The sequence below is a fragment of the Eulemur rufifrons genome, chromosome 9 (genome assembly GCF_041146395.1).
Source record: "Eulemur rufifrons isolate Redbay chromosome 9, OSU_ERuf_1, whole genome shotgun sequence".
Classification (NCBI taxonomy): domain Eukaryota; kingdom Metazoa; phylum Chordata; class Mammalia; order Primates; family Lemuridae; genus Eulemur; species Eulemur rufifrons.
The window spans coordinates 3398878-3411525 of record NC_090991.1 but is presented as its reverse complement, the minus strand read 5'-3'; positions in this window follow the sequence as shown (position 1 = coordinate 3411525).

Sequence of the window (12648 nt, the reverse complement as noted above, 5' to 3'; positions counted from 1 at the left end):
CATTAAGTACATTTATATTGTTGTGCAGCCATCACCATCATCTATCTCTGGAAGTTTTTCATGTTCCCAAGCTGAAAATCTATATCCATGAAATAATTATTTCTCATTCCCCCTTGGCAGCTACCATTCTACTCTCTGTCTCTGTGAATTTGACTACTCTATGTGTTTCATGTCAGTGGAATCATACAGTATCTATTCTTCTATAACTGGCTTGTTTCAATAGCATAACTTCCTCAAGATTTATCCATGTTGTAGCACGTATGAGAATTTCCTTCCTTTTTATATTTAAGGCTGAATAATATGTTATTGTATGCAGATATCACATTTTGTTTATCCATTCTTCCACTGATGGACACTTGCATTGCTTCCACCTTTTTGGTATTGTGAGTAATGTTGCTGAGAACATGAATGTACAGATATCTGCTCAAATCCCTGCTTTTAATTCTTTTGGGGATATACCTAGAAGTGGAATTGCTGGATTCTTTTTTTAAGTTTTGAGGAACTGCCATATTGTTTTCCATTGAGGTTGTGTATCAAGGTCTTCTTAAAAGCAATATAGAGTTTAATTTTAGTTGGAAAACCACTAAATCTGGACTAGGAAGAGTAGACATCTGGATAGACAGAGCTCCCAATTTACTTGTAGCTTTTCTGTATACCAGCAGCTTCAAAAGCAAGAGACAAATACATGACTGTATTTTCTAAATAACACTTTGCTAATGTTTCTATTAATCAGCAAGCAATAAACTCACATCATTTCAAAACAGATGATTAATCTGGCATTATTGAGACATTATTTAAAAGAGAAAGGATACTCCCTCAGTGTGGTGGAGATGATACCTCATGACATGGTTACATAAAATGTAGAAGAAAAAGTGTTCAATGGCAAAGTTACCCAGTTTCTATGGCCCCCTCCCGCCTCCAGGCTCCTGAAATTCTGGCTAGTTGTATAAACTTAAACCAGTCTTCCCTCTCTGTCCTCTGTGGAGGACAGTCAAAGCCCTGGTAGGCAAGAAGGGAACCCAAAGTAAATCTGTTTACACTATTTCATGGTAAACAGAAAGACCTGGTAGGCTAGAACCCATTCTAAAATAAGTAAACCAACATGAAAAGGAAAAAAAGAAAACACAATATAGGCTTAGTGCAAAATTCGCTAACATTTATGAAATAAACATAAGTAGCAAAAACAAAAAGATGAATGGCGTACTCCTGAAGAAGCCTTGTTTCAGGAACTATAAGAAAGAGTAAATGCTTTGCTTCTCAGTGTAATTAAAATTGATGGGCTTTATGAAACAAGGAATGGAAGATGAAAAGATGAAGCACTTTACAGAGTGAAGAGAAAACTGACAGTGCTAAGGAAACAATGGTAGGAGGCAGATGAAGCCCCCATGGGACACAGACACAGTAAAGAACATAAATTCAGACAGCATAAAGATGGACTCACGTAGAGGATAGTAATCAAAATGCAGAGGTAAACAAAAAACACATAAAGGCAATTGGATAGCAGAATTCTTTCTGAATAATCATTGGTAGGACTTCACATGCAACAGGCAAATTGTTGAAAAATGGCTAAAATCAAGGTATATCTTGGTGAATTTATTTAACTTTAAGAATGAATTCTTCAAGCATTTAGATCAGGGTTTCTCAGGCTCAGCACTATGGACATTTTGGACGAGATAATTCTTTGCTGGGGGAACTGTCCTGTACATTGTGGGATATTTAGGAGTATCTCTGCACTCTACCCGCTAGATGCTAGTAGCGTCCCCAAGTAGTGACAACCAAAAATGACCCCTGCGGGGCAAAATCAGCCCTCGTTAAGAATCACAGAAGTAAGGTAAACATGTCACCAAAAAGACAAAAAGTAGGCTATTTACAATACTTGCTTTATGTGCCAAAGGTCTGGGAAGCCAGGTCAACAGTTTTGAAGGAAATACGATGTGCCCCAGGAATCCTCTACTCAGTCAAGTTGTCATTCAGCAACTTTGCAAATAGTCCTTAAAAATCAGTATGAATATATGAGTGCCCCGGTAATAAAATGAGCAAGGATACAAACAGAAAATTTCCAAAAATATATACAAATGCCAATAAATGTGAAAAGTTCAGCTTCATCAAATAAAAGTAAATAAAAAAGCATATTATTTTTCAAAGATCAAATTAACAAATTGGATAAAATAAAAGACACTCTACAATGGAGAATGCTCAAATATATCTTATACTGCTCTGATGGATGATTTGGCAGTATATCAAAACCTCTTAAAGTACACATTTAAAATTTTTTTATTTTTAATTATTATGGACATGTAATAGTGGTATATATTTGCAGGGTACATGTGATGTTTCGATACAGGCATACAATGTGTATTAATCAAATCAGGATAATTGGGGTATTCAAAGTACACAATTTATTAGCTCAGTAACTTAGGATTTGTCTTAACATAATCATGAATAAATGGAACGATATATAAAAATTGTTTATAGCACTGTTGCTTATAACAAGGAAAAACCAAAACGAAAAAGGCATTTTAATAGAGGAGTGATCAATACATCTATATGGCAGTCATAAAAAGTCATTTTGAATAAGAATTCTTGTTGGCATGGATAAAACTCTAATTGTGTTTAAAAAAGAAATATATAAATGCACATCCACACACATTGAGAGAGCAAGTAACTGATTGAAGTTACACCAAAAATAATACAGTAATTATTACTGGCTAGTAGGGCTTGGGGTGTTTTTTTTTTTCTTTTTTCTGATTCATCTGTATTTACCATTTTCTATATTCTGTATTTATCATATTTATCATTACTTTATAATTTAATAAAAATCATTTTGAAATAAAGTATAAACTGAAGAGAGATCTTTATTGAGGATTTACTCTGAATCTGGCAGTTAATAAATCCGCTCAAATGCTGTCAAGGCCGTGATGGATGAGCAGATAGGCTCTGACTGGACTCCTCTCTGCCAGAGTCCCCATTCTCATTCGGGCTGACGTTGGGCATGCCATAGTTCAGATTCCACAGAACCAGCCGTGTCAGGTTATCATAATAGTCATGATAATTATGAGCAGTATCCAAAGACACAAAACATGCGAGAGAATCAGCTGGCAGTCACTGCCGCTGCCCTGCAGGGGTGGGGCGTGGCGACCCCACCGTCTGGAGTCCACTGTTGGATTCAAAGACTCACTTAGAAAACTCTCTCAGTTACATGAGAAAACCTAACGTGCTGGAATATGATTTACAAAAATTAAATTGGCAAGGAATGTGGCAATAAAGTTGTCTAATGTGTTCCAGGGTGACGGTGGAGAGGTGATTTAAAGTAGCCGAGGGCAAGAGCCGTTTAAAATCGGCTGCCGGGCAGTGCGCATTTGCAGAGCCGTCTGGGTTTTGGGTTGGGTGTGCAGCATTTTAGTTCAAAGGCTGCAGTCCATTTCAGAGTTTGACAGGAAGAAGTAAGAGGCCAGCTGAACTCTTGCCAGAGGATATAACAAAGAATTCAGAATCCAATACCCAGCCCAGTTCACACTAGCACACAAAACAATGGTTCTTTTTTCCCTTGTTTGAAATGCAAACCAGTCACTTTTTTGTTCCTACAGTTGTAACTAATGAAATCATCTTTGCAGAGCTGGTACAATGGCTTCCCTTTCTGTCTCCGGGGCACCCTTGCCTTATTATTCTTGCTTCCTCTCTCCCCTGGGGCCGAGGTCTCCAGACTGGTTATAAGGGCTGTAAACACTATACCCGGGACATGTTGCTCTTGGTTACTTCATTAGCCTGCACCTTGAAATGAGACGATTAGGACACGTAGCAGAGCCAGGGCATGTAGCGTGAATCAAAATGAAATCTTTGTATTTTAAGCCACGGGTATTTGAAGCTGTTTATTATTGCGGCACGATCTAGCCAAAGCTGACTGACACACAGGCAATGCACCTATTACTGGCATTAAGACATATGGGTACAAATGTGCTTCCAGCTTAGTATTGGCTTGAAGTGGGAGCTTCATAGGTGTTTGAAAACAATAAATGCGGAGAAAAGATCTGGTTTCCAGCACCAGCTTTAGCAATTTTCCAGCTGTGAGACCATCACTTAATTTCATCTGTATGTAAGCATACCGCTAGCTGCTCTGTTTGCCATGTCATTGAGATCATCCAAAAAGTATTGGTTAAAGCACAGAATAAGCTATAAAGTGTCATACAAATGAACTTACCTATGTGAGTCAGTGAGAACTAGTGTTGTTTCTCCCCTTTTGTTTGAGGGGCTTTTAGTCATTTATTTTTAGTTGAGGTACAAGTTGAAAAGTTTCCTCTTGCCTCTACTTCATGCCTTTTTATGGCTGAGTAGTACTCCAGGGTATACAAATACCACATTTCCTTTATCCACTCATGAATTGATGGATGCGAAGGTTGATTCCATATCTTTGCAATTGTGAATTGTGCTGCGATAAACATTCAGGTGCAGGTGTCTTTTTTATAAAATGATTTCTTCTCCCTTGGATGGAACTGGAGTCCATTATCCTAAGTGCAGTGTCTCAGGAATGGAAAAATAAACACCTCAGGTTCTCACTAATAAGTGGGAGCTAAACGACGGGTACACGCAGGCACAAAGAGACGTAAAGGACATTGGAAACCAAGAAGCAGGGAGGATGGCAGGGCGAGGACTGAGGGATTAAAAACTTACCTATTGGGTACAATGAACCCTGTCCAGGTGGGGGGACACTGAAAGCCCTGACTTCATCATTATACAGTGTATCCATGTAACAGAAACATGTGTATCCATGTAACAGAAGCATTTGTACCCCCTTAACATTTTGAAATTAAAAAAAGAAATACAAAAAAAAAAAGAAAAAAAGAAAAGTTTTCTCTTGTCTCTAAACAAGGCAGAAAGTAGAGAAATGGAAGTATGTGGGAGTCAAGGTAGCTGGCGTCTAAACCTAGATAAGCCGTCAGGTGGCCGTGTGCCCTTAGCCAAGACATATCTCTCCTCTGGGCCTCAGTTTCCTTATCTATAAAACAAAAGTTGCACTGGACTGCATATGAGTTCTGTTTCATATCTATCAATCTAGAACGGGTTTCATGATGTCGTACACCCATGAGGTTGGGCTCCACAAAGCTGCAGTGGTGGGTTGATCTGCAGCCTCTCCATGTCCTGGGTTGGGGCTACATCTGCCAACATTTCTGGATGAAAAGTGAACAGAGGCTGGTTACCCAGATGCTTCCCAGTGTCCAGCTGCTTGGTGGGGAGCCCTAGAAATTTAGTGATTGACCAACTGTCTTTATTTTTCAACCAGACCTTGTGTCTTGTTTCGGATACAGCCGTCTCTCCAGACCTGGAAGAGAATCCCATGGTGGCATGAAGACCTAAAGTAAAGACCACGAGAAAAGTGTGGGCTGGGAGCTCTTTGCCATACACAGACTTGGTATAGATAAGAAGGGTAATACTGGTGCTTGTATGCCCTCTCTTAAATTGTCCTGCTTTGATCCCTCAGTCCAAATATGAGATTCATGACTCTAGACACGAAGGCCCGCATAATACTTAGGGTAGAATGAAAGCCACAAGTGGGAGTTTCACCTCAACTCAGCCACGGGTTAAGTCACAGTGACAGTTAAGAGGGGTGGGTGCCTGAAGGCAGTCTCTCTCCCTTGGTTACTTCTCTTTCTGCTCTGTCTACATACCTAGCGTGCCCCAAGGATCATTTCCTGATCTTTAACTCTTCCTTTGTATCACCTTCAGAAAATATATTTATTGTCAGAACTTCAGTAATCACTCTAACCATAGTTATAGAGGGAGATTGAGGAGGAACATATGTTGGCCCAACATCCCAGAGCAATGCCTTCATATGGGTGGGGGGACACATTGCAATTACTGAAAATAGGATAGACCTTCCAAATATCCACAAAAACAGTTACATAGAATACAAAGCATAATACATTTATATTTGTTTGGCAAAAGTAAATATTGCCAAATTATATCAAGACAGGCAATAAAGGAATAAAGAAAGCCTGTTCATTCGTTTTAACAAATAATCTTTGAGCACTGTGCCAGTGCTCGTATTAGTAATCTAATCCCATAATGCACAATAACAACTTATTCCCAAACCCAGTGTTTTAAAGCCATAAATATTTATTTAGCACATAATTCTGAGCGTCAGCAATCTGATCTGGGCTCAGCAGGAAAGTTCTTTTGGTCCTGGCTGGGCTCACTCATGCACTGCAGTGGTTGTGTTGGCTGGGGTGAGCCAGTCTGCGGTGGCCTCCAACAGGATAGCTCATCTTCACCCACATGGTCTCTCATCTTCCAGGAGATTACATGGCTCATTCTCAAAGTGACAGGCGGTGTTCTGAGAGAGCATAGGGAAGTGTGTAGAGTCTCTTGAGGCTTGCTTGGGCTTGGAAATGACACACTGTCGCTTTCGTCATGTTCTGTTGGTTAAGGCGAATCAAAGGTTAGCCGAGATTCAAGAAATGTTTAAAAAGTCTCAACTTTTTAATGGGAGGAGCTGCCAAATCAAATTGCCATGATTATGGATATACGGAGAGGTGGAGAATTGGGACTATTCTTACAAGCAGACCCCCACACCCCTCCAGGTCCATTCTCCAGCCTTCTGCACTCTCATTCCTGTCCAAAAGGCTGACCTGCATGGGCTGCATCAATGGAGTCCATGTGCATTGTCTGCGGGCTGGATATAGCCAATGGAAATCGGAGAGAGGGACGATTGTAGCAAGAGGGAAGATAGGAAATGTGTTTCCTGGTGGCCTCAGGCTGGCTTTTTCAGGCACCAAAGATGAGTGCACCTCTCAGGATGGCCACCAGGGGTAGATGCCAGGTATTATGGGGGCCGGGGACACTGGGTAAACATGGTGTTGTGGTGTATTCTGCTAGTTGGCATGGGCAGAGGTCTTTCTGAGAAGAGGAATTTTTAACATAAATATGAATACTGTGAAGGAATGAGCTATGCAGGAAAACAAAGATACGGGAGTAGAGCACTCCAGGCAGAGGCAATAGCCTGTGAACTGTGCGCAGACAAGAGCCTTCCACCGACCACCAGCTCCAGATCCACAGGAGCCGACTGGGTACCTGATGAACATCCTTCCACCATCCCATCATCATCATCTTCCCAAGTGAAATGAGCATCTTTTCATTCTCCCATAATTCTCTCTGTCCTATTTCATTCATTGTTCTTACGATTTTCTGCATTAGATATCTTAGAGTCAATTTTGCCCTCACTCCTATTCAATATTTGTGTACATGTATGTATGATGACTTTACTTAGAAACCGAAGCTCCCTGCAATATTTACAAAGATTCTATGAGCTGCTGTAATCTTATCTGAAAGAAATAACAATAGATATATATGTATATAACAACAGGGTTGTAGTAAGAATTAAGTGAGATGATACAAATAAATCTGTTTAGTATAGTTTCTGGTACATAGTTGATTCCCAATAAATGCTAACTTCTTTGTGTGCATACATAAGAAATTTTAAAACACATTTGCTGCTTCATTTTTAATTGTTTTTGTATCAGAGTAACGTGCACATACGGTAACTGTTGCAGATGCCAGCAGTGCCCCACCCTGTATCACTGGGTCCTTACCATTTCCACGTGGCCCCCGTCACCACTTACAACCACTGCCCACATCACCCTCCCCATCTCCTTGCCTGACGGCTTTCTTTCCAGAACCACAGCAGGCTGCTCTGCCCTGTCCTGAACAGTGGGCCACAGGGGCTGGGAAACTAGCAACACCTTGGGAGTAGCCCTCAGCCAATAACTGAGAGGGATTGATACATAAATACCCCCAGTCCCTTGCTTCTCAGGCAGGGTAAGTCTGAGGTACTTGGACTGTACTGCTTTCCAGTTTCCCCTGGAATGAGCTCTGGTTGCATACGGTGGCATGCTGGCTTAGTAACCTCGTCTGTTTGGGTCCCTCCCTTCACTCTCATTTCCCCTGCTCCCTTGCAGGTGTTCCCTGCACCCCTCAATAGCCAACATGCCTCCAAATCCCGGTTCCAAGTCTACTTCTTGGGAAACCAAACTAGGAGAATAATGTTAAGTGGCACAGAATGTCCTGTAACAAAAGCCATTCCTCTTTCTAAGTCCTACTTCTCAGGGACACATTTCATTTACTGCTTCTGTTTTTAGTTCTTTTTACGGCACCTTCCTAACTATAGATGAAATGCTTATATCTCTGCTTCTCGCTTGAACCATTTTTGACAGTGCCTATAGACTCCCTCATATGAGTGATGACTACTTAGTCACTTATGATACCGCCCTTGTTCTTCAGTATTTGACATGTGCATTTTAACATTTGGTTCTGTTATTGGCTACACTCATTTTAAAATAATATATTGAAACCTCTATTTCTCAACAAATCAACTTTAGACTGTGTACACTGACACCCCACTTAATACAGGGAGGGCAGGTCCCCACCCTCCACACCCCGCACTTCCATTACCTACTTTCTGTCCACTACACTTCCACTCTCACTGTGTCCAGGCTGTTAGCACTTCCCTTCTCACCTGCAGCCTCAACAAAGCCTTCCATGCTTTACTCAAAAGCACGTGGGGACTGTAGGAGAGAAGGGAAATGTTAATAGCCTGGACACGGTAAAAATGTAGTTGGCAGAAGTTAGGTAAATATATAAAATCATGTGGGATTCTGTTTCCATTTCCATAAGCCCAAAGTCATAATATGTAGCCACTAAAAAGAGAATATTCTTAATATCAAGTGGGTTCTTTTATCTTAGATTCCATCAATTGTTTCAAATCATGCCACATAATCATTTGTTTCACTGTTGGATCATGGCCTTGGGTAGATTCTGGTTTTGTTTTGTTTTTGTCTGTGTGTTCTTTGTTTTGTTTCCCAGAGTATCTAATTGCCTTTTTTTCCCCTTGATTTATTTGCCTTTATCATGTCCTCATTATTTTTCATAACAGCTCAGTCATAGGTTCCATTCCCAAATCCCCTTACTTCCTGGAGACTTTCTCCTCCTGCCTCAATCTGCTCTGTGAAAACACATTTGCAGGTTCTGGAGAGACGGTGCTGGTGATGGCGCACAGATCATGGCCCTTCCCAAATCGTCACCTGAAAACAGAGGGAACAACCAGGGAGCAAAATCGAAAACCCATGAGCAACATGGACAACAGGTCTAAATGATGAAACAGCCCCACAAATTCCAAAATACAAGCCAAGGGGTGTGTGTGTTCGCTTTGGTGTGGGAGAAAGGGCCTCTGGCAGACTGAGAGCCAGAGCCGCCCACCAGTGACACTGTGGTCAAAATGGAACAGTCTCGGGACAAGGGGGGAAGAAAAGCACAGAGCCAGGTGACAGCAGGAAGGGGAGGTGGGGGCAGGAACCAGCCACTGTTTTCAACACTCCCTGGAAACAACTGAAGGGGGTGCTCTGCCAAGCCAGAAAATCTGCCTGAACAAACCCCCTCAGATAACTCAGGAAGACATATTTTACATACAAACGAGCAAGGGTAAAGCATCAGCATCAAATCCCATAAAAAGTAAAGGTTCTAGAAAGAAAAAAAAAAAACAGCATAAATTGCCACAAATAACAAAAACACTCCAAAAAAAAAAAAAAATACTCAAAAGCCAGATAGAGCCTTCTATTTCAAAACAATCTAGATGACATTAAAAAAAATGAGACAAACCATCAAAAAGACTAAACATAAATCACAATTAGAGAAACCATAAAGGTGGTAGAACTCATGAAAAAATTAGAAATAAAGAAAAAAACTAAGTCAGAAGGAACACAAAGGCAAATAAACATTAAAGATAATGTTGTAAGAAAATAGAGGTTGAAAAAAAGAATGTTTTACATTAAAAAAAAAGGAAGGAAATAAATAGTATGTGAGAAAACGTGGCAAATTTTAAAGATAGGCAAAGAAAAACCCATCCTACAGATAAAATTATTCCAGTTAACATCAAACATGATGACAAAAGGAGAGAATTAGAATCTCCCTATTTTGCTATCCCTGGGGGATAAATAGATCCAGACCTGGAACATCAAATGCCGTTAAATGGATCATAAAATGAATGAAAACAGACCTTGTGTGCCTCCTGATGAAAGAACACAACACCACCAGTGGTGTCGCCAAAGGACTGAGTCTGATCAAGCCCCTAGATCGAGGGGCTGATGTGCGGGAGATGCCGAGTACAGAGGGGCTTGGCCAACTGCTCCATGAGTGTGCAGTCGGCAGAGTCCAGAGCGTGGGACATTCTGAAGGTCAACTGGCTTCTTCAACAGATAAACTGTAAGGAAAAGAAACTGATCAATGGTTTTGTTTTGTTTGTAATAGGCAAAACTAAATTCTAGAGTTGAGGCACATACTCTTGTGATAAAACCATCAAGAAAAGTGATCAAATGTTTTCTAGAAACATCAAGGTAGCGATGGTGTTCGCACGGAGGCAGGGTGCCCTGAGCAGGAGGTAGCACGTGGCTTGGCTGGTGGCAGGGGCGGCTGGTAAATCTGTTTTGACTTGAGTGATGGTTACAAGGATGCTCACCATCTCATAACCCACTAAATATCTGTATGTTTTATGTGGTTTTCTGTATCTATTTTTTTATTCGATAATTTTTTTTTTTTTTTGAAAAGAGAAGGAATTCCAGAAAAGAGGCTTGTGTGGAAAAGAATATATTTTTTTAACAGCAAGTATAAAGAGATTTAAAGGTAGAGTTAGATTCATTTCATTATGGTGATAAATACATAAAAATGAGAATAAAAATTATAAATGACACAGTGAAGCTATCAACAAATACTTCCCATTTTTAAATCCCTTTTTCTGTTATAGGGGCTGAGGGAGAAACGGAGGTGTGGGATGTAATTCTTTGCAGAGAGTTTATAGGTAAAGGTATCTTGGGTTTGTGTGTATGTGTTTGTGTTGTTTGGTTTTTGCTTTTAAATGGTATAAAAGGTAGAAAAGGAAGACACTGTGAAGGTTTGGAAGGCTTTGCTTTATTCTGCTAGTTCCGTGGGGTGGGAAGTGCAATATGAAACGTTTAGTAGTCTGTGCTTGGACGAGAAGATGAAGAGACAGTAGCACAAGTTCTGGCTCTGCCGAGAGGTATGCCTGCTTAAATAATTGCACCTCTCTAACTCTTACTATCCTCATCTGTAAATGGACATGGACTCTGTCCCTAAGTATCATGACATAGGAGGGAGCCCTCTATAGACTTTGTCAGATTTTTCTTGGAACCACAGTGCAAGTTTATTTGCCAGCTTGGTGGATGGTGGGTGTTTGGGTGTGGGGGCCGCAAGCAAGAAGAGGCCTGGTGAGCAGCATCTAGAATGCAGTGGGGCGTTCTCACCTCTCTTGCCCAGCCACCAGCATAACGGGAGGAGGCAGAGGAGGCCCGGTTGCCTAGAACGCTCCCACCAGCCATTGTGCTGTGCACCCTCCTTCCGTGTTCTCACGCGCACGCAAAATAACCTTTGTATGTGTTCTAGAACATGCACTGTGGCCAGAGATGACCAGCCTGGAGTCTAAAGCCACCCCACAGGTTGAAGGGCTGGACAGCTCACCCACAGGGAGCCCTCCCCATGGGCCACAGGCTAGAAGCTCTACTCCAACCCACAATTGAAACTGCAATGTATTCCAATCAAAGCGAATGTTTGAATAATAGGAAGTCACGTTTTTAAGAGAAATTTTCTGTCTCCCAAAGAATGACCTAATTATCAGGCTTTCCAGAAACTGTGATGCACCAGGGCCGTCTCGCACCCGGTCTCAAGAGCTGTGTGTGTGCACCTCTTTCCAGCTGGACACCACACTGGGGCCTTAAATCAACCACAGGGGGAGTATTTCCACCGCAGAAATAGGCACATGCTACACACGGGGCTCCTTTCTTTTTTCCCTTATTTTGTTAAAGCTGGTTATGAAACATTCACCAGCACACCAGAAACCAATCCAACAACAGGTACAGTTGCAGAACTACAGCTTCATGGCTTTACTTTGTGCAATTAAAAATCAGCTTGACCAATCAGGTTGGTAATGACAACTCCTACTTCAAAACGTTGTTCTTATTTGTTTTATAAATAATTATTAAACACTACTCGCCAGGTGCAGCTAGGTAATGAGGATACAGTGGTGAACAAAGGACTGCCAGTCCCTGGCCCCAAATGAACAGAGAGGAAAGAGAAAACCAGCAAATAAATGAGGAATTAGGAAAAGATACATCCTCCAAAGGAGTACAGGGTGCTCGGAGAGCTTCTGACAGAGACAGCTGATTCAGATAGCAGGGTCGGGCAAGGCCTTTTTAAAGAAGTGATATTTGTGCCAAGACACAAAGGATGAGTGAAAATTAGTAGTTAGTGTGACGTTTGTGTGTGGGTGTGTCTTGGGAGAGAGGGAAGAACAAATAAGAACAAAGCCCCTGAGGCAGGAAAGAGACTGACACTGTGAGCTGATCATGGTGTGCCCTGGGTGCTATGCGGGGACTTCGGATCTTATTCCAAACACGAGAGGAAACCGCCTCAGAGGTAGGACACGGGTCCCATGATGCAAGACAGCCGAGGAAAGGGATTCGTGACTTTGATGATAAGACCAACAGGGTGATTTCATGCCTAATAAATGAGATCCTGCACACCAAGTTCTTAGCATCGTGTCTGGGGAATATTAACAGAAAGTGTTTGATAAACATTAGGCATTATTATTAA